The 26,948-nt window shown below is 41.6% G+C and overlaps 1 long non-coding RNA gene across 1 annotated transcript in view; it reads left to right on the top strand.

Annotated features, from left to right (window-relative positions):
* Positions 1-26,948, top strand: part of LOC145532194 (uncharacterized) — a 103,351-nt gene that overhangs the window by 67,929 nt on the left and 8,474 nt on the right. Inside the window, exons 3-5 of the long non-coding RNA XR_014073078.1 lie at positions 16,957-17,203; positions 17,355-17,443; positions 17,999-20,076. This is a non-coding gene — a long non-coding RNA (uncharacterized LOC145532194). The remainder of the gene's footprint in view (positions 1-16,956; positions 17,204-17,354; positions 17,444-17,998; positions 20,077-26,948) is intronic.

The raw sequence follows: 26,948 nt of genomic DNA, 5'->3' as shown, positions 1-26,948 counted from the left end.
ATAAAACCACAAAAGGTTATCACTCTACATCCTCAGAATAACCACAATTTTTTTAAATGGGCAATATTGAATGTGGACAAGGATATGAAGCAACTAAGGCTCTCATATACACAGCTGATAGGAATGCAAAATGGTACAGCCACTTTGGAGAACCCTTTGTCAATGTCTCATGAAGTTAAATATACATTTACCATATGACCTAGAATCTGCTTCTACATATACACCCAAGAGAAATGAAAATGGACATCCACATAAAGACAGCAATGTTCATAACTGCTTTCTCCCTAATAGTCTGAAAACTGGAAACATACTACTTGTTGTCAACAGGTGACTAGAACAAATTATAGACCACTCCCTGGCAATGTAAAGGGACAGACTTCTGAGATGTGAAATGACATGCCACACTGAAATTGGGATTTGTTCTGGTTCTGTCACTCCTTTAACTGCACACACATACACACACACACACACACTCACACACCCCTCTGCCACTATATACCTGTTGAGATCAGGAACTGTTTCCTCTTCCTTCTTATTCCCAGTGCCTAGCACAGAGCCTGACCTACAGTGATTGCCCAGTAATTGTGTACTGAATGAAAGAATATTATTGCTTTTCAATGTTCATGATGTTCTTTTTTAAAAAAATTAATGGATTTAATGGGCTTTTTTAAACTCATTTATTTGACTGCCTCGAGTCTTAGTTGCGGCATACGGGCTCTTCATTCCGTCATGCAGGGTTCTCTCTAGTAGTGACACAGGGGCTCAGTAGTTGTGGTGCACAGGTTTAGCTGCCCTGAGGCATGTGGGATCTTAGTTCCCCAACCAGGGATCAAACCCGGATTCCCTGCATTGGAGGGTGGATACTTAACCACTAGACCACCAGGAAAGTCCTCAAAATGTTCGTATTAATGCCAAGTCAGCTTGCATATTTCTGAGGGCTTTGGGCTCTTTTCTCATGGATTCTGTTTGGTGAAGCACACACTCCACTTTGACTACCGGATGCCTGGTCGGCCGAGTTGACAAGAGCAGTAATGGAAGCTTCTGCACTCCTGCTTCAGTCTTTCCTCTTGATCCTCATAGGGTTGGAGCCAAGGTTTCTTCCATCCCTCCTTTGGGCTCAGGCACAGCGCCAGCCTCAGCCCCAGAGTTTGAATCATATGCTCCTTTGGCCAAGTTTTAAGAGCCAACTTGCACTTTGGCTGTTGCAATATGTTCTGACTCCTTCACATGTGGTTTGGGCTCATTGATATTCATGAACTTACAAACAGGAGACCTGTCTCACCGGGAGGCTGGGCAGTAGATGAAGGGCCATTTCCTGGTCTCCCTGTGGTGCTGGCCAGGCTGCTGTGCCCACTAAAAATAGCCCAGATGCTCCCAGAGGAATTCTTTAAGCCCCTGTCCAGATGGAACAGATCCTTCATCATTGAGCTTGGGGTATTTTGGCCTCCAGAGATGAATACCCAGAAGCCCATGTCACCCTGGAAGATACTAACTGCATTTTCACTTCTTGGGGCTCCTGATGTGTATTTCATTCAGTTAAAAATGTGTTCCAAGGTCCAGTGTTACACAGCAGCTAAGAAGGAACACCAGAGCAGAGAGTAATGTCCACGGTGGCAGAGGTTGCTGCAGTTCCATGGGCCAGCAGCCAAGGAGATTGCTTTTTCTTGGAATAGGTTAATATTTCTGCTTTTTATTTTCCTGGTTAGGTCATAGGCTCATAGTACAAGCATGTCTTTGCTTCCCTTAGTTTAGCTAAGCCATTTTCCAGAATAAGCACTCTAACTCCTCAATTGCATACTGGTGTGTACACATGCGTGTGTATATGTGTATGTATATGTGTGTGCAAATAATGTAGGGATCTCACCTAGACCAGCCACACTTTCAGGGAGTTCCAACACATGAGAGCCTCCTGCTAGTTACAGTAAGATAGCAGTATTGGAATTTTTATCTTCAGATTTATAGTACATCCTATGTACCAGGCACTTTGTTACATACTTTTCAAGGTTTATCTGCTTAAATCCTTATGAGGACCATGTGAGATAGGCCAGTCTTAGCCCCACTTCACAGATAAGGAAAGTGAGGTTAATCAAGGGAAGTAATTTGCCCAAAGTCATACCTGCAGAAGTGATGGAGCTGATTTTTTCTTTCTTTTTTTAAATGTATATTTATCTCCTTATTTGGCTGTGTTGGGTCTTAGTTGTGGCACATGGGATCTTCCTTGCATCATGCAGGATCTTTCGTTGTGGTGCACAGACTCTCTAGTTGTGGCCCATGGGCTTAGTTCCTCTGAAGCATGTGGGATCTTAGTTCCCTGACTAGGGATCGGAAGCACATCCTTTGCAATCCAAGGCGGGGTCTTAACCACTAGACCACCAGGGAAGTCCCATGATGAAGCTGATTTTCAACCTCAGCAATCTGGCTTCAGAACCATGCTTTTTATCACCACATGTGGAGACTGATGGGTCAGCCCTTGGAATAACACCATCAAATAAAAGAATGTGGACAGCAGCCAACTCTAATTTTATATTGTTGGCCATAGATGAACTCCCTTCTGCTCAAAGCTAAGGGCCCAAGTGTCTGGACTCTGACTTACAGCACTGGTTAATTTTTTGCCGATGGAACAGTTTGGTGTTTCTCCAACAGCCTCTAACCTAGATATGCACCAGAACTTGACCAAGGTTCCCTGATGTGGGAAGGTTGTAATGTTTTTTCTAGGAGATTGTGAAGAACTGTAACTCTGGTGGGAAGATAGACCTCTTGACTTCTGAGAAAGCAATGGTGGCAGCCATTCCTTTATTTGTTCATCAGATATTTTTAAGCACCTCTTTTGTGGGGGAGAGAAAGGCAGCAACAGACCCTGCCTTCATAGAGCTTACCACCTGGCAGAGAAGATAGCAGTACAATGAGCAATTGCAGTGATGTGCCTTGAGAGCAAAGCTATAGACAGGCCTGGGAACTATGGGTGTGTGAGCCTGGAGGACACCGTCTCCCATTGAGAATTCACATCAAAGTCAAGGTCGGGAGACTGGAAAGGTACAAATGCAAACTCCAGGATCAGCCCAATGATGAAGAGAGGTAGATTAAGAACACAAGGATGCTGAGGAGTGCCTCATCTGTCCTCCTTCCAGGTCATTTTAAGTGACCACCAAAATATGTTGTGGGCTTTTGTGGGCACCAGAGCAAAAGGCCCGGGGAGTTTCAGGGTTCTTGTGTTTCTGCTGGTACTCTGCAAGGGAACACTCTTGCACTGTTGATGGGAATGTAAATTGATACAGCCACTATGGAAGATGGTATGGAGATCCCTTAAAAAACTAGAAATAAAACCACTGTATGACCCAGAAACCCCACTCCTAGCCATATACCCTGAGGAAACCAAAATTGAAAGAGACACATGTATCCCATTGTTCATTGCAGCACTATTTACAATATCTAGAACATGGAAGCAACCTAGATGTCCATCAACAGATGAATGGATAAAGAAGTTGTGGTATATATACACAATGGAATATTACTCAGCCATAAAAAGGAACACATTTGAGTCAGTTCTAATGAGGTGGATGAACCTAGAGCCTATTATACAGAGTGAAGTGAGTCAGAAAGAGAAAGATAAATACCATATTCTAATGCATATATACGGAATCTAGAAAAATGGTACTGAAGAATTTATTTACAGGGCAACAGTGGAGAAACAGACATAGAGAATAGACTTATGGACATGAGGAGAGGGGAAGAGAGGGTGAGATTAAAAAAAAAAAAGAACACAAGGGAACACAAGGGTGCTGAGGAGTGCCTCATCTGTCCTCCTTCCAGGACATTGTAAGTGACCACCAAAAATGTTGTGAGCTCTCCTGGGCACCAGAGCAAAAGGCCTGAGGAGTTTCAGGGTTATAGTGTTTCTGCTGGTAGGCATGAAGAGCCAAGATATTTCTTATTCTCATTGCTAACATCCACCACCCTGCTAATTGGCTTTGATCTATAGAAACTTGATTACGTCAAGCCATTGCTAAAAGAAGTTTTCTTTTTTCCTCTAAATATCAAAGTTTTTTTTTCATATATTGGATCTGCCATCCTCCCAGGGAGAGTAATTCATTTTCCAGAGTTGACTTGTTCTAAGAAGTAAATTTTCATCCATTTTGAAAGCCTACCACAAAGTGACTTGGCAAAACCCAGAGAACAATTGCAATAATTAAAGACAGCATCTCAGGTTTTCTCCCAACTTTTCATCAAGTGCTCCCACAACAGAGGAGAGTCAAACCCTTGCCCCTGGGAAGTTTGGAACATCCTTACAGCTCTCATAAATTTCTTCGAAGTTTTTTGTTTTATTTTGAAATATCAACATTAATGAATTTTGCAATTAACTCTGTAACATATGCAATTATTTTAATATGAAAACAGTATATTGCAGATGAAATGTTGCCATTTGCAACAACATAGATAGACCTTAAAGGTAATATGCTAAGTGAAATAAGTCAGACAAAGAAGGACAAATACCATGTGATTTTGCTCACATGGGGAATGTAAAAAACTAGTACATAAGTGAACAAACTCAAACAAACATAGATACAGAGGACAAAGCAGTAGTGGTGACCAGAAGGAAAGGAGAAAAGGGGGAGTGAGAAATAGGTAAAAAGGGTTAACTATACGGTGACGGGTAGAAAGGAAAACTTTGTGTGATGAGCATGCTGTAGTGTACACAGAAGTGGAAACATAATGTCGGACACATGAAACTTACATAATGTAATAAATCACTCTTACCTCAATAAAAGATAAGAAAGACAAGCTGTATTTGCCTCCAAATCTTTGAGTAGTTGATGCTCCAGGAAAATGAGCAGGCTGAATGCTCCAGGGCAAGAAAATCCTTCTCACTTGTTTTCATTACACGGTGTTTGTTTTTTGGCCATAAAAACCACCAGTAAGTATAAAAAATTTATAGTGAAATTTGAAAATATTCCACAACGCTTAACAATGGTTTCCTCACTACTTTGGGCTAAGCAATCACAAATTTAACCCAGAAGGCTGAAATTCATCCTAGATCTCTTTGAATCTGTTTTTATTTATTTATTTGGCTGTGCTGGGTCTTGGTTGTGGCATGTGAGATCTTCGATCTTCCTTGTGGCATGCTAAATATTAATTTTTGCCATGCAAACTCTTAGTTGTAGCATGTGGGATCTAGCTCCCCGACCAGGGATCAAACCTGGGCCCTCTACATTGGGAGCGTGAAGTCCAGTTTAGCCACTGGACTGGTTCAGTTTAGCCACTGGACCACCAGGAAAGTCCCCTGTTTTTGTTTTTAATCTTTACCATGGGGACAAAAGTGTTTACCCCAAAAGATCGTTGTAAGGACTAAGTTGAATTAGCATATGTAAAGTATTGGGAGATCAAACCAGTCAATCCGAAAGGAAATCAATCCTGAATATTCATTGGAGGGGCTGATGCTGAAGCTGAAGCTCCAATACTTTGGCCATCTGATGCAAAGAATTGACTCATTGGAAAAGACCCTGATGCTGGGCAAGATTGAAGGCCGCAGAAGAAGGGGACAACAGAGGATGAGATGGTTGGATGGCATCACTGACTCAATTTTGAGTTTGAGCAAGCTCCAGGAGTAGGTGATGGACAGGGAGGCCTGGCATGCTGCATTCCATGGGGTCACAAAGAGTCAGACATGACTGTGAGTGACTGAACAGAACCAAACTGAAAGTATTAGGCAATGGACTTCCCTGGTGGCTCAGACAGTAAAGAATTTGCCCGCAATGCAGTAGACCTGGGTTTGATCCCTGGGTTGGAAAGATCCCCTGGAGAAGGGAATGGCTACCCACTCCAGTATTCTTGCCTAGAGAATTCCATGGACAGAGGAGCCTGGTGGGCTACAGTCCATGGGGTCACAAAGAGTTGGACAAGACTGAGGAACTACCACTTTCACTTTTTTTCAAAATATTAAGCAATAATGGATACCCCATAGAAATCTGTTTCTTTCTCATAGGTACATCTCAGAGCAATTTAGACAAACTGCAAAGAAAAAAATCAGTCTTGCTAAGTCTAGAAAAGTCAAAATACTTAACATTTAAAACAGATGATCAAGATTTTGGAAATTTCATTTCTGTTTTCAATTCCTCTGCTGACAATAAAAATTCATTCATTCTTCCTGTGCTGTGGCCTTACCATCCAAAAGTCACAGTAGGAATTCTGACTCCTTATGGAAATAAATGGATGAAAGAAAGACACTTTACACATACATCAGTGACTGCCCTGTGTATCATCCTTGACCATGGTTTTCCAAGTTTGATGGGCACCATCCTGATAGAATGAAAATTACTCTTCTTCTGGGAACAGATGAGAAATACAGGGAAAGGGGGTAGCAAACCTGCCCCAGGTGATTAAGTGACCACTGAGCTGGCCGTGATGGGAACGTTAATAGCCCTGACTTCCACATGTCACAGAGACCAGTCCATCTGTATAGGCTGATGCTAGGCTGGCAATTTGGAACAGATAGTCAAAGACTCCCTGAGCAACATTTTTTTTTTTTAAATTATTGAACAAGAAGACTGAAAAAGGGGAAGGAAAAATGTCATTGGACTTCCCATCTCTAACTTATAAATTCTGTATCATCAAATGACATTTAAAAGAAGAATCAATGATCATATACTATTAAAGTAAATGTACATGTTCTGTTTTTAAAAAGTGCTATGAGACCTAAAATGAGTTATGTAATGCAATAAATGAATTCAATAGGACTGTGAATGAGATAAACCTTCCTATTACAATTTTTGCACAGTAACTTGTAATGTGTTATTATTTTCTTATAAACAATCAGAGAATTTTTAATTATGTAGGTATAAGTCACTGAGAATTATTTTTAAAGCCATATTCCCTTAAAATAAATGTGCTAACTTTGACCATATTAAATGAAGGACTGTTGCAAAAGATTCATTAGACAGTATTACAAAAAACAAAGCAAAATCCTCTTAATAAGGCACATTCCTCTTCTTACCTTGATAAAGAGAGGAAAATATTGCATAAATTACTATAATGCCCTGAACAATGGTTACATTTCTTTGATAAATAAGATAGATGGAAATGGTCTAGAAAACAATAAGCTGGATATACAGAATGACATTTTATTGTGCACATAGAATTCTCATTAGTTATGGGTTAGATGTATTTAGACCACACAACTGTCGTTGGCATTTTCCTTAATCTATTTTGTTCGTTTACTGCCTTCATAATAACCACAGCGCCCTGCAAGTAGAGTCTCACAAATTTAATCTTTTCCTATTTGATTTCATTTTCATATTTACAAGACTATTTGGAAAAAAGAAGACCAGAGGAAAACTTAGATGCCAGATTGTCACATGAAATTAAATCTATGTCCTTAAAAATGAAATGGTGCACTCAGCGTGTGGCTGTGCTCTTTGCAGAATTAGATCTAGCTTTGTTTCTGGTTTTTCATGTTGCTACAAACTATTTCTCTCTGTCTGGAAAGTTCCTTTCGCAAATGATCTGTGCCATATTTCATTTAAATTGCAAGCTAGGATAATCATCTACAGCTCACTAACATTTCTAGAACAACTGTGTATATAGCTACGTTGGCTTAAAGAGAGAATGCTAGCTCATATGAGTAGTAAGAGACACAGATAGAAAATGCACTATATTTCTGCCATCTAAGCCATCTATAGCCATCTAAGGCTGATGTTAATTGTCGAGTACAGTCTTTTGTCTTGATTTGAGCTGTTAACACTTGAAAATCTATTTCCTGAAATTGGCTTCTTGTTATGAATATCAAGGCATGTGAATCTCAAATAAACATAGAGGAGGCAGAACCATTTTAATTTCCTAAGAGCCACAATCAGATGGTTATTTTTCCCCATTTGGCTGCACCGAGTCTTAGTTGCAACTTGAAGGGTCTTCTAGTTGCAGCATTTGAATTCAGTTCTGGCACATGAGCTCTAGTTCCCTGACCAGGGGTCAAACCCGGGCCCCTGGCATTGGGAGCATGAAGTCTTAGCCACTGGACCACCAGGGGAGTCCCCAGATGTTTCATATAATGTTGGGAATGATGTGAATTTGTTGAGTGCTCCCTATGTGCCAGGCATTGCGCTCAAGATTTTTCATGATTTCTCTCCTTTAATTGTCAAAATTGTACAAAGTAAACACTCTTCTCCTCATTTCACAGATGAGGAAATGGAGGTTTTGTGTCATTAAACAACTTGCCTGAGGTTGTACAGTCAATAAGTATTGAAACAAGGATTCGAAATTAGACATTTTGATTTCGTCTCTCACACTCTTAAACTGCTATTCTACCCCCCAAAAATTTTTTTCTGGGTAACTTTGAAAGATGCATCCCATGTATTAAAAGAAAATGAATTTGGAGCACATGAGAAAGAGAACAGAGAATAGAGAACAGGAATGTCAATGGGGCCAAGAATTAGGCCAATACATGAAGTGGACAGGATTCATTTAGCTTGAACCACAGTTTTATTCTACACCTTCTAGCATTCTTTGCAGAGACCAAACCCAATGATGGGGCCTATATTATCAAACCAAACCAATTGATCAAGAGAAGCACAAGTTTTCTTTATAGTCAGACGATAAAGACAGGCTCTTAAAGATCCTCATAAACAGAACTCTGTGTAATGAAATGAAGCCTATTTTCAACAGCGTCCTTACAGTAAATGTAATGGTGCATTTTGCAGGACTCTCTCTCACTGGTCTGCCAACATGGGCAAATAGCACAATTCATTTAAAGCAATTCTCCAGAAGACCAGCACCACACAGTCCAGATATATCAGGGCCATCAGCAAGACTGATGGGCACTCATGAACCAAGCAATTTGCTTTTGAAATAGAAAGCTAAACTGAAACACAAATAATAAATTTACTGCATAGTTTTCCCTCATTAAAGATAACAGCTTTTTGTCTGTACTTGTGATATATGTACAATATTTTTCAAGAAGTACCAGTGATGAAGCATAGAATTAATATTTTAAGCAAGGGGGAGTTAAAAGTAGTGTGTGGTTACTGGGGGGGTCGATCCCTTGGTCAACAAGGCCTCCTGGAGCAGGAAATGACAACCCACTCCAGTATTCTTTCCTGGGGAATTCCACGGACAGTGGAGCCTGGTGGGCTACAGTCCATGGGGTTGCAAAAGATTTGGATACAACTTAGTGACTGAACAACAATAACCTTTACAGGTATTCATGACTTTTGTTGTTATTGTTCCTTAGTCACTAAGTCGTGTCTGACTCTTTTGTAACTCTTTCCTTTTCCAGGGGGTCTTCTAGGACCAGGGATCAAACCCAAGTCTCCTGCATTGGCAAGAAGTTTCTTTACCACTGAGCCACCAGGGAAGCCCTTTAGAAACACCTAATTTTTACACCTACTGCTACACATTCCTCTCTTTGTCCATCTCTTCCATGTGACCATGACAGGAAACACTGTGGAAAACCATATGGAGTTTCTAGAAACCTGAAGATACAGAAGTAGACAAAAAAGAAGTTATAAAAGTCAGGTGAAGGTACTTCCCTGGTGGTCCAGTGGTTAAGAGTGCAACGTCCGATGTTGGGGGTGTGGGTTCGATCCCTGGTTGGGGAGCGAAGAGCCCACATGCCTCATGGCCAAAAAAACCAAAACCTAAATCAGAACCAATATTAGAACAAATTCAATACACACTTTGAAAATGGTCCCCATCAAGAAAATCGTTTTTTAAAAACAGTCAGTTGAAAAAAAACTATTTAGGAGATTGTATCATAAGGTCAAATTTCAAGACAAAGCTGACCTTTTTAGTAATCTTTGTTCCCAGATTATTTTGCCCCACACTATCTAAATTGTTTCCTGTTACCTTGTTAGACTACACACACACACACACAAAAAAAAAAACAGGAGAAATGGTTTGGGGCTAGCAAGAATCCTCTTCTTAAAACCACAGTTTCTTCTGGCTGAGTTAATGATTTTTGAGTCGTTCCTGTGTAAATATGAATTCGTTTAATCAACAACAGTTCTTCTATCACTTAGCAAAGGAGACTTTTCTGGGGGAAATACAAATACTCGAGGTATTTCAAAGCCTCCGAAAGAGAGGAAGGCAGATGCCTGATTGTTTTAGAATTTTTCCCAAGGTAAACTTTTCTTTCACCCAAGGAAAAGAGAAACAAATATTTTCTTCTATCATCCTCCTTTTTCTCTGCTAAGCAGCCAACACAAAAATAATCTGAGTAAAGGTAGCGTAAGGCTTCGGTCCCTCACTTTTTGGAACCAGGGACCAGGTTGGTGGAAGACAATTTTTCCACAGATGAGGGTGAGTGGGTGGTTTCAGGATGGTTCAAGCATATTACATTGATTGCGCACTTTATTTCTGTTAGTATTACATCAGCTCCACCTCAGACCATCAGGCATTAGATCCCAGAGGCTGGGGACCCCTGCCATAAGGGACACTTTTGTAGTTATAGAACAAATCTGTATCTTGACTGTGGTGGGTGTTACATGAATATATACATGTGATAAAATGGCATAAAATGAATGCACACATACAAGTGCATGCAAAACTAGTGAAATCTGAGTAAGGTGGGTGCATTGTGCCAGTGTGAATTCTCTGGTTGTGACACTGTAGTCTTGCAAGATGTTACCCTTGAGGGAAGAAGTGGGGTGATGAATATAAGAGATCTCACTGTATTCTTTCTTATTGCATGTGAGTCTACAATTATCTCAAATATAAAGGTTTTTAAAAGGAAAAAATAAGCTTAAATCTTCAAAATAGCTTTTCTTCTCTTTCTTTTATTTTGTATCTTTACAAGATGATGGATGTTCACTAAACTGTGGTCATCATTTCATGATATAGGTAAGTCAAATCCTTATGCTCTCCACCCTAAACTTATACAGTGCTGCGTGTCAATAACATATTAATAAAACTAGAAGAAAATAAATCTTACAAATGGATCGTTTTAAATTCCTGGTGCAGTTGTTGACCAAACTCACCCTGTGATTTCACATTGCCTTTGTTTATCTAGTTTGTCTTCAATTTGTCTTCAATTCTCATATATACCTTTTTATTTTTTCTCTACCTGAAAAAAAATCTTACCCTTTATGATGCAGCTTCGAAAACTCTTCTACAAATTTTTCTCTGACTCTGCTCACCTAACAGAATTGAATAAGCCTTACCTTTGCTTCCTTAGCACCTGGAATAGATTAATAAAAGCTGGTACATATTGAGCCCTTACTCTACACCAGGCACTTTAATCTTTACAACAACTCAGTGAGCAAGATATCGTACTCTCACCGTTTGACTGATGGAGGAATTGAGGCATTGAATTTGCCCAGTGTTACACAGAGAGCAGGTGGCAGAGTCAGCTTACGTAGCTGACCAGTCTAACTCCAGAGCCCACAGGGTAACTGATATACATCCTGCCTCTCCTATGAGCCACTGGTTATTGCTTAGCACATGGTATTGAGGTGTTTATATTCTCACCTCTCTCCCTTCTTTCAAAAGAAGAGTCGCCCACACTAGCTTTCTCCCCTTCTTCATCTCCCACTCATTAGGATCTGGGTTCTGCTCCCAGCACTCCCTTGAAACTAGAATTTGGCTCTATATCCACAAGATTCAATCAACTGCGGATCAAAAATACATGAGGGACTTCCCTGGTGGTCCACTGGTTAAAAATCCAACTTGCAATGCAGGAGACACAGGTTCGATCCCTAGCTGGGGAACAAAGATCCCACACGTGGGTGGAGAAACTAAGACCATGTGCCGCAACTAGAGAGTCCCTTGCACTGCAAGGAAAGATCCCACATGCAAGGAAGATCTCACATGCCACAACTAAGACCCAACACAGCCAAATAAATATATACTTTAATAATATTTTTTATATTTGGAAAAAACCCAGAAAGTTCCAAAAAGTAAGACTTGAATTTGCCACTCACCTGGCAACTATTCACATAGCATTTACACTGCATTAGGTATTCATTAGGTATTCTAAATAATCTAAGGGCTTCCTGTAGATAGCTCAATTGGTAAAGAATCTGCCTGCAATGTAGGAGACCCTGGGTCAGGAAGATCCACTGGAGGAGGGATAGGTACCCACTCAAGTATTCTGGCCTGGAGAATTCCATGGACTGTATAGTCTAGTTGAATAGATTAATAAACTAATCTAAATAATCTAAAGATTATTTAAAGTATATGATAGGGTGTGCCTAGGTTATATACGAACACAGTACCACTTTATATAAGAGACTTGAGCATCTGTGGACTTGGGTATCCTGGGGGTGGGGAGTGGAGGGAGGGCTGGTCCTGGAGCCAATGCCCCAGGGATACTAAGGAACAATTGTACACTCACAATGGTCACCAATGACCTAAAGGTTCTCAACACTTTTCTGTTTTCTCCTGACTTTTCAGTTATGCCAGGAACTTCTGAGCCCTCTCCCTGTCTAGAAACAATCTCTTCCCTCGGTTTCCCTGAGCTCCTGCTTTCTCTTTCTTCTACTATTGGCTGCTCCCCCATCTCCTTAGTCTCCTCGGCTGCCAACCCTTAAACTTTCATCCCTTCCTTTCCCCACCCCAGTTCATCCTTAATGTTCATCCCTTTTCTCTCTACATCTTCTTCCTAGGTAGTCTCCTCCACTCCCAATTATTTCTTCCTACCCAGATATTTCTTTTGACCTTAATATCCATAAAGCCAGGTGTTCCTACCCCCAACTCTATGTTTTCCTATGTAGACCTTTACCACAGCACCTCTTTTTTAAATTTATTTTTTCTTAGCACCTGGCATAGAGCAGGTGTTCAATAAATATATTTTTTAATAAGAGAACTTAGGTAAAAACAGATTAGAGGGTGTTTTGGTAAATCGGGCCAAAATGATGATGCTATAAACTATAAAACTCTGCTGGAGAAGAAACTGGATTTAAAGACAGAACAGGCTGGCCTTTGGGGACTGATTAAATGCAGAGCTGGAAGCGAGAGACAAACATAACTTACATGTGTCTGGCTGTAAAGTGTGCAAAGAGAGAAGGTTGGCCCTCCTCCTTCATCAGCTTTCCAGATACTTGCCAATATTTCATTTTATTTTGTTTTGTGCTGAATAAGATAGATTCCGGGCTTCCCAGGTGGCGCTGGTGGTAAAGAACCTGCCTGCCAATGCAAGAAACACAAGAGATGCAGGTTCGATCCCTGGATAGGAAAGATCCCCAGGAGAAGGAAATGGCAACCACTCCAATATTGTTGCCTGGAAAATTCAATGGACAGAGGAGCCTGGCAGGCAGTCCATGGAGCTGCAAAAAGAGGAAGATCTTCTCCCTAAGCCATTAGTTAACTGCACCAGTTCCACCAGCCTATAAGCTCCATGAGAACAGAGATCCTGTCTGTCTTATCCTCAGTGCCTGCCCCAGGCACCAGTATATCCTAGGCATGCAACAAATACGTATCATCTTCTACTGAGTATCTTCTATGCACCAGAAACTACACTACGTGCTTTACATATATTTTCTTTTTAAAAAATATTTATCTATTTATTTGGTTGCGCCAGGTCTTAGCTATGGCACTTGGGACCTTTGATCTTCACTGAGGCATTCGGGATCTTGTTCTCCGACCAGGATCGAACCCAGGTTCCCTGCATTGGGAGTAGGGAGTCTTAGCCACTGGAAGTCCTTATATTTTATTTTTTTCTTTAATACTCACTACAATCCTGACACCAAATTCTGATGTGTGGGGTCTTCATCCCACACCAAGCAATTCCTGGACACCAACTGAGTGTCCTGTAATTCAACTCAGTTCGGACACTATCTCCTTGAAGATAGATAGTGTCAGACCCAGTGGGTTAAGGGCTCGGTCTTACAAGACTGCCACTCACTTAAGATGCCCATGTCAAGCCCAAGTTGTCACCTATGCTTCAGACTTGGGCTGTAGATCCAAGGTCCTACAACCTGCTCTTAGGTCCTATTGATTTGCTAGAGCAGCTTATAGAACTCAGAGAAACATTTTACTCTGAGTTCAGCTTGTTATAAGAGGATGTGACTCAGGAAGAACCCTATGGTACAGATGCTTAGGGCAGGGCACAGGCTAAGGGCACAGAGCTTCCAAGGCCTCTGGGTACACAACTCTCTCTGAATCCCCAATGTATTCACCAACCCGGAAGCTCTCTTAACTCCATCCTTTTAGGTTTTTATTGAAGACTCATTAGCTGCTTTTCTGGTGGCTCAGCGGTAAAGAATCCACCTGCCAAGCAGGAGACATGGGTTCCATCCCTGTGTTGAGAAGATCCCCTGGAGTAAGAAATGGCAACCTGCTCCAGTATTCTTGCCTGGAGAATCCCATGGACAGAGGAGCCTGGTGGGCTACAGTCTATGGGGTCACAAAAGAGTTGGACATGACTTAGCAACTAAACAACAACAAGGGGCTTCATTACTCAGCATGATTGATTAAATCATTGGCTACTAGGAATTGATTTGACTTCCAGCCTCTCTCTCCCTCCCCAGAGGTCAGGGGCTGGGACTGAAAGTGCCAACTCTCCAGTCATGGGGTTGCTTCTCCTGGCCACCAGCCCCCATCCTCAGGTACAATTCAAAATCACCTCATTAACGTTACAGAAAACAGTGTGGTTGTTCTCTCAACCCAGGAAATTCGAGTGTTTTAGGAGTTCTGTGCCAGAAACTGTACAAAAACCAAACATATATTTTTTATTATACATCACAGTAGCACACTCATCAAAAAAAAGAAAAAGACTCATGTCAGGAGTGAAGATGGTTTGGAAAGTTTAGTTGGCTTGTTCAAGTCTCTACAGCAAGTAAAGTAGCTAGTTCAGTTCAGTTCAGTTCAGTTCAGTCACTCAGTCGTGTCCGACTGTTTGCGACCCCATGAATCGCAGCACGCCAGGCCTCCCTGTCCATCACCAACTCCCAGAGTTTACCCAAACTCATTTCCATCGAGTCGGTGATGCCATCCAGCCATCTCATCCTCTGTCGTCCCCTTCTTCCCCTGTCCCCAATCCTTCCCAGCATCAGGGTCTTTTCCAATGAGTCAACTCTTCGCATGAAGTGGCCAAAGTATTGGAGTTTCAGCTTCAACATCAGTCCTTCCAATGAACACCCAGGGCTGACCTCCTTTAGGATGGACTGGTTGGATCTCCTTGCAGTCCAAGGGACTCTCAAGAGTCTTCTCCAACACCACAGTTCAAAAGCATCAATTCTTTGGCGCTCAGCTTTCTTCACCGTCCAACTCTTACATCCATACACGACTAATGGAAAAACCATAGCCTTGATTAGACGGACCTTTTTTGGCAAAGTAATGTCTCTGCTTTTTAATATACTATCTAGGTTGGCCATAACTTTCCTTCCAAGGAGTAAGCGTCTTTTAATTTCATGGCTGCAATCACCATCTGCAATGATTTTGGAACCCAAAAAAATAAAGTCAGCCACTGTTTCCACTGTTTCCACATCTATTTCCCATGAAGTGATGAGACCAGATGCCATGATCTTAGTTTTCTGAACGTTGAGCTTTAAGCCAACTTTTTTACTCTCTTTCACTTTCATCAAGAGGCTTTTTAGTTCCTCTTTACTTTCTGCCATAAGGATGGTGTCATCTGCATATCTGAGGTTATTTATATTTCTCCCGGCAATCTTGATTCCAGCTTGTACTTCATCCAGCCCAGCGTTTCTCATGATATACTCTGTATATAAGTTAAATAAGCAGGGTGACAATATACAGCCTTGACGTACTCCTTTTCCTATTTGGAACCAGTCTGTTGTTCCATGTCCAGTTCTAACTGTTGCTTCCTGACCTGTATACAGGTTTCTCAAGAGACAGGTCAGATGGTCTGGTATTCCCATCTCTTTCAGAATTTTCCACAGTTTATTGTGATCCACACAAAGGCTTTGGATAGTCAATAAAGCAGAAGTAGATGTTTTTCTGGAACTCTCTTGCTTTTTCGATGATCCAGCAGGTGTTGGCAATTTGATCTCTAGTTCCTCTGCCTCTTCTAAAACCAGCTTGAACATCTGGAAGTTCACGGTTCACGTATTGCTGAAGCCTGGCTTGGAGAATTTTGAGCATTACTTTACTAGCATGTGAGATGAGTGCAATTGTGCAGTAGTTTGAGCATTCTTTGGCATTGCCTTTCTTTGGGATTGGAATAAAAACTGACCTTTTCCAGTCCTGTGGCCACTGCTGAGTTTTCCAGATTTGCTGGCATATCGAGTGCAACACTTTCACAGCATCATCTTTGAGGATTTGAAATAGCTCAACTGGAATTCCATCACCTCCACTAGCTTTGTTCATAGTGATGCTTTCTAAGGCCCACTTGACTTCACATTCCAGGATGTCTGGTTCTAGGTGAGTGATCACACCATCATGATTATCTGGGTCATGAAGATCTTTTTTGTACAGTTCTTCTGTGTATTCTTGCCACCTCTTCTTAATATCTTCTGCTTCTGTTAGGTCCATACCATTTCTGTCCTTTATCTAGCCCATCTTTGCATGAGGCAGGAGTTAAACCTAAATGGGTCTGTAAATCAACTATACCTCATTTTTTTTAATTTTTTTTAAGTGGGGGTGGGGCGGTAGATAGCTAAATGGGTCTGATTCCAAAGGCTACCCTTTGATGGAATGCTATATATCCTTCCTGTGTGTGTGTGTGTGTCAGTCGCTCAGTCACATCCAACTCTTTGCGACCCCGTGAACTATAACCTTGCACGCTCCTCTGTCCATGAAATTCTCCAGGCAAGAATACTGGAGTGGGTTGCCATTCCCTTCTCCAGAAGATCTTCCTGGCCCAGGGATCGAACCCAGGTGTCCTGCACTGCAGGCAGATTCTTCCATGGAGACAAATTTATGTAATAGGGAACAAACTTTGTCTACTATTACAAGTTAATTACTAAAAAGACATTGCCTATAAGCTTAAATTGTACATAGTAGCCCATCTCTGGGAACTCTGCCTCCCAGGTAATGATTCTTTAAGCCAAATTACCTCTGTTTACTTCACAGGAAGATCCTGAACAGGCGCACCTGGGAACAACTGCACAGAGGAAGAAACTAACAGATCCCCTCCAGAGTGCGGCTGAACCAGGACCTTATCCCCCCTCTTTTAGTGTAAAAGAAGCCTGAATTCTAACTTGGGCAAGATGCTCCTTTAGAACATGAGTTTGCCATCTTCTCTGTCTGCTGACTTTCCGAATAAAATTGCTGTTCCTTGCCCAACACCTCGTATCCTGATTGACTGACCTATCCTGCGGTGAGTAGGATGAGCTTGAACTTAGTAACACATTTTGGTGAAGCCAGCCAGGAGTCTTTCTGCTTGTGACCAGCTGGCCTGGCAATGAGGAATTCTCAAGTAAGGCCATAGCAGCTGCTGGTACCACTTGTCCTAACTATCTTCCCTTCAGAATTACCCAAAGCAACACTGGCTGCCCCAGCGCTTGGCAACTGGAGCAAGGAATTGACATCTGGGAGCTGAGGGACTCCATACAGCAGGGTAAGTGCTCTGGTATGTATAAACAGAACTTTAATTTCCTTCTTTTGGGGTCCTTTCCCCTCTGGAATAAGCTGATTTGTTTGGGGTCCTTTCCCCTCTGGAATAAGCTGATTTGTTTTATATTAGATTGGGGCACCCTGTTGGAGAGAGAAAATAATTGCTGGACTTTTACCCAATTTGTGGACTGGTTTATTTGGATCCTAGCATTTACGTGTGCCATTTGTGTTTTGTTTGTCTTGTATTTAGCAATGCTTGGCCTCAGTACCTATTAGGATCTCTGCAAGAGGGTTTAGGCAGGGTTATCTTGAGACCTTGTGTGCCACGTAGCATCACCCTTGCTGTGTTAATTATGTCGTTGGTGGCCTCCTATGTTGTTGGCCCAGTTCCAACAGTTCTCCAAAGAGTCATGTTGCAAGAGGGGTTGAGTTGATGGTTCCTGTGATACATAAAGCCCTCAGACAAACTTGAGAGTTTATTTAGGATATTCTATTTTGTTCTTTGGGGTTTTTTTTTTTTATATATCATTTTGTTTTGGTACGATTTCTCCATTTACAGACTGATGTCAAGTGGAAGAAAGGAACAGCCACAAAAAAAACCTGTCTGTTCTTGTCTGAATGTGGGATATTTTCATGGAGAAGACAAAGTTTCCACCTGGTTCCTAAAATCACCAAAAGGCCCATCCAAGAATTCAGCCTGGTTGGTTAATGCCAAGGCAAAAGGGCTTCCGTTTTATGGTTAGAGATGATTGATTGCTCTTTGTGGCTTTATGGTGGCCTTTGGATGGCTCTATAGCTATTCTGTGAAGAATGATGAAATCAATCCTCTAATGTGCAAGCATTTGTGCTATTGCATTAGTGTAGGAAAAGGTCAGACAGTCATCACCTCATGGTAAAAGGAACCCAAGGGAAAATCTTCACACAGGAAGGAAGAAAAAGGAGTGCATGCGGGCTAAGTTGCTTCGGTCATGTCCCACTCTTTGTGACCGCATGGACTGTAGCCTGCCAGGCTCCTTGGTCTATGGGATTCTCCAGGCAAGACTACTGGAATGGACTGCCATGCCCTCTTCCAAGGGTTCTTCCCAAACCAGGGTTGAACCTGCATCTCTTACATCTCCTGCATTGGCAGGTGGATACTTTACCACTAGTGCCCCAAAAAGGAAGCCCCAAAAAGGTGGATGAGGCTCTATTTCTGCAACCTCCTGCTGAGCTGGCCGTCCCAGCTGCTCCAGAGTTTATGTCATCCAGCCCCAGTTCCCAACACTGCGGCTTGGGTAGTGGTTGGACTGGTTCTCTCTCCTTATCAGGATCAGCTGGAAAATCCTTTCTCAACTCCTGGGACACAGGGGCCTGGTCTGGTATTCCCATCTAAGACCCAACAGAGCACACAGTTTGGGCCAGGAGCCATTCCCGGGGCAAGGCAATTTCCCTTATGTTGTATCCTGGAAGGCAGCAGTCCCCAGTCTTTTTGGCACCAGGGACCAGTTTCACAGAAGACAGTTTTTCCATGGACCAGGAAGGGGGCAATGGTTTGGGGATGATTCAAGCACGTTGCATTTATTGTTCACTTTATTTCTATTATTATTACATCATCTCCACCTCGGATCATTGGGCATCAGATCCCGGAGGTTGGTGACCCCCGCCATAAGCAACCTAAATACAACCAACCAACTGGCTGGGTGTCTATGCATAGTCCTTTCTCCACCAATTGTTTAATTGGACAATCCTTCTTACAGGGAGGATCCTCTCCAAAGGACAGAATTGCTCTCTATTTTTTTAATTGTTTTTTTAAAACTTTATATTTTGTATTGGGGTATCACCGATTAACAATGTTTCAGATGGACAGCAAAGGGACTCAGTCATATGTATACATGTATCCATTCTCCCCCAAGCTCCCTTCCCATCCAAGCAGCCACATAACACTGAGCAGAATTTCCTGTGCTATGTAGTAGGTCTTTGTTGGTTATCCATTTTAAAATATAGCAGTGTATATACATCAATCCCAAACTCCCTAATTATCCTTCCCCTCCCCCCATCTTTCCCCCTGGCGATCAAAAGTTCATTCTCTAAGTCTGTGCTTATTTCTATTTTTGCTACCCATCACCCTTCATGGACAGACATACACATTCTTCTCAATGTGATGCTTACAGGAGATGAAAAGAGAATGGTCATTGATAAGGCCAGGGAATCAGCATACCAGCTCCAGCTAACACCTTCAAATGGTGCACCTGAAGCCCACTTGACAGTACCTACTACTGAGCCAAACTGGGGCTCCAGTGAGGGATGGATGTCCTAATTAGAGCACTACTGCAGGTGTATCTCACCAGGCTTTGAAAGAGTTTGAACAAGATTCCAGAAATTGAGCAGAAACCAAATGAAGACCCTTCTGAATTTTTGAAAATGATTTATCAGGCCTACAGATGTTACACTGATGCAGATCCCAAGGTCCCTGAAAATACTGGAATGATAACTTCAGAGCAGCTCAGATGTCAGGAGAAATTTGCAAAGATTAGATGGCACATTCAAAATGAGCAATTCTCAATCAGAGATGTTGCTTTTGAAGCGTTCCAAAGGGAAGGACAGAAGAAAGAAGATGCAAAATGGAGCACCATTTTTCTGGCATTGGATCCCCAGAAGGTGAGTAAACTCCATAAAGACAGCTAGGAGACCTCACCCTGAAGCATAGTTTCTTGTATATTCTGAGTGTCCTATCCTTCTTTTGAGATGAGATCTACTTTGTAGAAAAAGACAAAGAGAGATCCAAAGAGTGGGGTTTCACTCTTGAACACACCTCGACTGGCTGAAAATGTAGGGTGCAAGGAATTGTTTGGATTCTTGCAGCATTCTTGGCAGTATGGTACAGCACATTCATACTAAAACGCATTGCAGGAGAGGTGCCGCCTTACAGTGGATTCAAAAGTATATAACGGGGTCTAACCTACAGGAGGCTATCCAGCAAGGCACTCAGAATTGCATGATTTGTGCTAAAAATAACCCAAAGTCTGCTATCAATCCTCCCAGATGGGACTCAACACAGAGAAACCCACCCCACAAAGGACTGTCAGGTACACTTTACTCAAATGCCTTGAGTCGCAGGAAATCTCAGATACCTGCTAATGTTTGTGGACACTTTTTCAGGATGGATAGAAGCATATCTTGCCTGGACAGAAAAGCCTCTGAAGTTGCTATAATCCTCCTTAAGGAAATTAGCCTCCGATTTGAATGAAAGCATTACAAATTACCCAACTTTGATGTTTTTTATTGCAAGAGTAATATCTAAAAATGAGCCCATGAGATAAAAAAAGATTCTTTTTCTCCAAAAAGAGTGAAATTGGATAGCCTACTAGGTCATTTCCTATTTATATGATCTCCCCTTCTTTAAAAAAAAAAAGGAAAAAGAAACCTGTTGTTTAATGTCCCAGAAAGTTTTTAAAAACAAGCAGTTTGTCCCTTCTTTTCTAAGCACCAGGCCAAAAATAGGAATTATTTGGCTTTCTCTTCTGAGGCAGATCTGTGTAAACCTAGCCTGAGAAAATCCTCCTTGCCCATTAACTAAGGGAGCTGTCACAATGGAATTCTGGGAATCACGATATGCATTTATACACAAACTGCCTGAACAGGAAACAAAGCTTGACCTGGTTTTCTTCAGAACCAGACTACACTTCTTTTCCTCTGCTTCCTTTAAAGATGAGAGGAGAAACAGCTTCAAACCAACACTGCTGTCTTCTCCTAAATGCTGTCAACTTGGGTCACCAAAAGGAAGATGGTCAGCTATCTAGTAAAATCTGATAGTATAGATATTTGGCCTCTTGATTGAATGAAAACATGTTGCTTATCAAAAAAGTACATTTACTAATAATATCTCATCTTTGTTGTGGGCTTCTAAGGCTCCTACGCCCCCCTATCCTAAGCATTGTATGTGCTATTTCATTTAATTTTCACAATCCTGTAAGGAAGTGCCATTTTACAGATGGCTAAACTGAGGCTCAGAGAAGTTGAATAAGGTGGTTACAGTTAGTGGCAAAGCCCAGTCTTAAACCCAGGCAATGGGACTAGAGCCATCACTCTTGAGCACTGGGCTCTAAACTTAAACTCAGTTATGAAACCAGAACAAGAACCTACAAATATTTTTTTTTAATATTTATTGAAGTACAGTTGATAAATAATATTATGTAAGCTATAAGTGTACAATAGAGTGATTCACAATTTTTAAAGGTTGTACTTCATTTATAATTATTATAAAATATTGGGTTTATACCCCATGTTGTACAATATATCCTTGTAGCTTATTTTATACCTAGTAGTTTGTGTCTCTAAATCCCCTACCCATTCATGGCCCCTCCCCACCACTGGTAACCACTAGTTTGTTCTCTATATCTGTCAGCCTGCTTCTTTTTTGTTATATTTACTAGTTTGTTGTGAGCTTCCCTGATGGCTCAGCTGGTAAACAATCTGCCTGCAATGTGGGAGACCTGGGTTTGATTCCTGGGTTGGGAAGATCCCCTGGAGAAGGGAAAGGCTACCTACTCCAGTATTCTGGCCTGGAGAATTCCATGCACTGTATAGTCCATGGCATTGCAAAGAGTCGGACACGACTGAACGACTCTCACTTCAGTTCATTGTATTTTCTTAGATTCCACATATAAATGGTATCTCACAGTATTTGTCTTTTTCTGTCTGACTTATTGCAATAAGCATAATACCCTCTAAGTCCATCCATGTTGTTGTAAATGACACAAGTACATACGAATGTTTAATAACACCACCTTAGCATATGCTTTATGCCAAATAAATGGGATGAACAGAGCTATCTATACAGACCCCAGAAAGAGTATGCTTTCCCGAAGTCCCTAATTATCCCTTCCCCCCAGCAACTGTAAATTTGTTTTGTAAGTCTGTGGATCTCTTTCTGTTTTGTAAGTAAGTTCTTTTGTATCATTTCTTTCTAGACTTCACAAATAAGGGATGTCAAATGATATTTCTTTTTCTCTGTCTGACTTACTTCACTCAGTATGACACTGTCTAGGTCCATCCATGTTGCTGCAAATGGTATTATTTTATTCTTTTTAATGGTTGAGTAATAGTCCATTGTATATATGTACCACAGACTTTGGAAATATTATGTACACACACTATATTTAAAAGAGATAACCAACAAAGACCTAGTGTATAGCCACATGGAACTCTGCTCAATGTTATGAGCCAGCCGGGGTGGGAGAGGAGTTTGTGAGGAGAATGGATACTTGTATATATATGGCTGAGTCCCTTTGCTGTTCACTTGAAAGTGTTCAGCTGAAACTATCACAACATTGTTAATCGGCTATCTGTTATTGTTCAGTCACCCAGTTGTGTCCTACTATTTGTGACCCTCCATGGACTGCAGCATGCCAGGCCTCCATGTCCCTCACCATCTCCTGAAGTTTGCCCAAATTCATGTCCATCGCTTCAGTGGTGCCATCCAGCCATCTCATCCTCTGACACCCTCTTCTCCTTCTGCCCTCAAGAATCAGCTATACCCCAATACAAAATAAGTTTTAAAGTTAAAAAAAGAAAGAGGATGCTTTGAGTGCAGCCAAGACTAGAGACTAGAAGGACTGGTTTCTGACTGACTGGATGTACTGATGCTTCCACCAACGTCCTCCACCCAGAAGCAGTAATAAAAACCTCTTTGGCAGGCTAGGAAGGAAGTCATTTTTTTGCAGACACTTTACATTGTTCTCTATGTGTGAAACCAGTGCAATGAACAGGCGTTCAATCCCAAGAGATGTGTGTAGAGAAATCATCAGTTTGCCATTGCAGATCTCTTTGATTCGCCCCCTTCTCACCCACTGGAGGGGCAGGTTCTTGGACCTCAAGCCCCTTCCGCCGTGGCCGTGAGTTTTCTAGGCTGTCAGTTTCTAGTGATGGAAAGTTCAAAATAAATGTGACTTATTATATGCCCTCATCTTGAACAGAAAGAAGAAAGGGTCTTTTTCCTTCTCTCATTTGAAATTGTCAGGTCTTCACTGCAATTTTTGGCAGAGCTTTCAGGAAATATTAAGTTAGGCTGAAAATTCAGAGATTCCAGTAACTTTCTGGGCTACTTTTAAATATCCACTGTATTATGAATACAGTCTAAAATCATCGAAACATTGATTCTACATATTTCACTAAATACAGCAACTGCCTAGAATCAGAATGGAGAACAATAATCAACTAAGGGGAAAAAGGAATTTTTATGGGAGCTAAAATGTCTTATATGATAGAAATATTTTAATAACTGCCAAGTACCTTACCCCACACAAATATTGACTTCAAAGAATTAGCAACATTAAAATTTTTTACTTCCTCCTTATCGTCCTACACAGAATATAGGCTTAAATCTAGTACTGTTAGATTTTTTTAAAGTGTTGACCATTTAACACAGCAACTGCAGCAGCCTGAATTGCAAACATGGATTATTTCTGGGAGTGCACAGGTAGCTTGTCCTCAGAGGACAGATTTGGAATCAAAGAAAAGGAAGTGATGAAGACAGCTTCATCTTCAGATGTAGCAACAACCAGGGTGTAACCAAATGGGAATTTGAGGGAGTCACATATTTTACACAATATATCACTTTTTGCTTTGTGGGGCCCATTTCATGCAAATAGGGTAAGATGTCACAACTACAGACAATTTACAAGTGAGGAAAATTCTCTCCTATCTAAATCCAAGCCTATGCAAATCGTATGCTTCTCCTTCACCTCACCATTGATCAGACTCTGCCAGCCACTAAACTGTGATCAAACATCTCCTTTATTGAAATAACCTGTTAGCATTTCATGAACAAGCCCCAAATATTCGTGAACTATTTTCAGTCATATTACTTATGAAACTATTTAAAACCCATTACTCTTGCCATCTCTTTCATAAGCTGAGTAGTAAGCACAGGTTATTTATATCTTGGCCCTAGAGGCACTAGTAATTTTGGTCTGGAGGATATTTGCCTTTAAGACACATCATGCAACTGGCATCAGTTTATTTAACTTTATGTCTACTCTCTTAATCTGTTGGTAGCAATTCTAGTTAGTTCTTGTAAAGGGTTGTATAGAGGGAATATATCGTGTCTTTATTTGATGTATGTAACTGAAGTGTCTTATGCTTTGAAGTAAGAATGGAGTGGTCTCTGGAGAAATCTGACTTGGACATTTACTGTCAACCATTAAACTGGACCAGGAAGCAAACAGGACTGACCCCAGAACAAAAATTATCCTGAGTTTTTTCCCTTTAAAAAGAGTCTCAAACTTCCCATTCTGTGTGGAATAGATGAAGAACGTGTTAGAACTGACATATACACGTCATAGAGAGAAAAAGAAACATTTGGGGGCATCAAAAGGCCTATTAGCATCTGGTCCAAAGTGTTAAACACACTTCGTATTCTTCCAGTTAACTTCAAATGATACACCCATGTGTGTGTCTGTGTGTGCGTGAGAGAGAGAAAGAAAGAGAGAGAAATGCCGGCCTGAGTGACGCTAGCTTCCTTCTCCATGGGTCTGCTGTCTCATTTTTCAGAAGTTCTTGCCTGAGAGCACGTTTGGGCAGCAGCCTTAGTATGTGAAGAAGTTATAGTGATGAGTGCACAACAGCTTGAAAACAGTCCAGGGCGAGTTAGTGTTCGGCAGAACTGGTAGGAGTCCTGGTCTTGGAAGGCGGAGTTCCTGTTCCTGGTGCCCTAGTTGTTCTCCTTGATTCTTCTTTTTTTAAAAAAAAAAATGTTTAGCTGTGCTGTGTCTTTGTTGCTTTTTTATTGTTTTGCACGGGCTTTCTCTAGTTGCTGTGAGTGGGTGCTACTCTTTGCTGTTGTGCCTGGGCTTCTCGTTGCAGTGGCTTCTCTTGTTGCGGCTCCCAGGCTCTAGAGCACAGGCTCAGTACTTGAGGCACACTGGCTTAGTTGCTCTATGGCCTGTGGGATCTTTCTCGACCAAGGATCAAACCTGTATGCTCTGCGCTGGCAAGCAGATTCTTATCCACTGTGTCACAAGGGAAGTCCCTGTTTTCCTTGATTCTTGATCCTCAGAACCCAACCCCTCTCTCTCCTTGATCATTATCTGTAGCCATTGCCTTGGACATCTTATTTTAGGCTTATTTGTCCGCGGTATTATTTTGATTTGCTAATCAGGTCAAAACTGGCAATAACAGAGTGAATCCTAAATACCAAAACTGAACCATACAAATAACCCTAGACCTCTTTCTCTCCCCACCTGTCACGTCCAGTTTATCACTTCATCCTGTTGAGTGTACTTCCTAAGCCCTTGTGAAATCTGCCCTCGAGGCTCCATGATCACCATCAGTTCACCTTAGGGCCTAATCACCCCTTACCTGGATAACTGCTCTGGGTCCTCTCTGGCCATCTCCGTATGCTCCACCTCCAGCCCCTCCTCCCTGGAATGCCAAGTGAGGAGATGCTCCAAAACAAAACTGCAATTATAACTATGCCTTGAATAGGATACAGAGCCCTTCCTCAGTTCCCATGGCACTGAGAAGGATGTTAATGCAGCTGGCTGTGCCCTTCAGCCTCTTTCCAGTCTCTTGGCCCCTCCTTGCTCTGTCACCCCTAGGCCACACACACCAAGCACCTTGTACCCTAGGCTCCTGCCCCACAAGCTCTGAACTCATTCTTTTCCTCCGGACACTTGCTCTTTTTGTGTGTGTGTGTGTTGGAGTATAGCCAGTTAACAAACAATGTTGTGATAATTTCAGGTGAAGGGCGAAAGAACTCAACCATACATATACAGGTGTCCTTTCTCCCCCAAACTCCCCTCCCGTCCAGGCTGCCACACCACATGGAGCAGAGTTCCCTGGGGCACTTGCTCTTTTGTACATGGCGTTCCCTGGGCCTTGGGATCTTGTTCCTCGTCCTACAACTATGAGAGCATATGCATCATACTGTAGAGTTATTGAGACACAGTAAAACTGGGTGGGGGTGGGGAATGCATAGCTAGTATACCTGTTAGAAATCAGGAAGCAAACACATGGCACCGTCAAAAAAATCTAATCCAAAATGAATGCTGTTATTGTTTAAAGCAAGTAAAAGGATAAAAATAATGTTTTCAAAGAACTGGAGCGTTTGAATTCTAGCCTTGGGAATGGTTTTTCTGCTCAAAGGAACAACTACTGTAATATCTCCCCAGCTCTTTGTTGTCTGAAAGTGCCTTCCTAAGCCCCTAATGACTACAAGATAACAATGTGTAAGAATTTTTTTCACCCTGTCTTTAGTCAACCTGGGTTTGGTGGGTACAGCGAGGCCACAGTCACAGCTTTTATACTCATTTTAAAAATGAATTCAGAATGGACAGATCTTCTCCCCTAGATATACAAGCAAATTGATAACCATACAATCAATGAGCTTAAAGGGCATAAGAAGAAAAAAAGTGCGATGTTAAGGGGCATATTGAGGAAATATCTAGTTGACAAGTCAGATAGATATCCTGGCATGTTCATCTCTCACCCCGGGAAGGGCTTGGTTTCAATTCCTCCTCTGCCCTCATCCC

Source organism: Giraffa tippelskirchi, chromosome 13 (genome assembly GCF_054371585.1).
Source record: "Giraffa tippelskirchi isolate mGirTip1 chromosome 13, T2T-mGirTip1v1.2.pri, whole genome shotgun sequence".
Taxonomy (NCBI): domain Eukaryota; kingdom Metazoa; phylum Chordata; class Mammalia; order Artiodactyla; family Giraffidae; genus Giraffa; species Giraffa tippelskirchi.
This window is presented reverse-complemented; position numbering and strand designations above follow the sequence as displayed.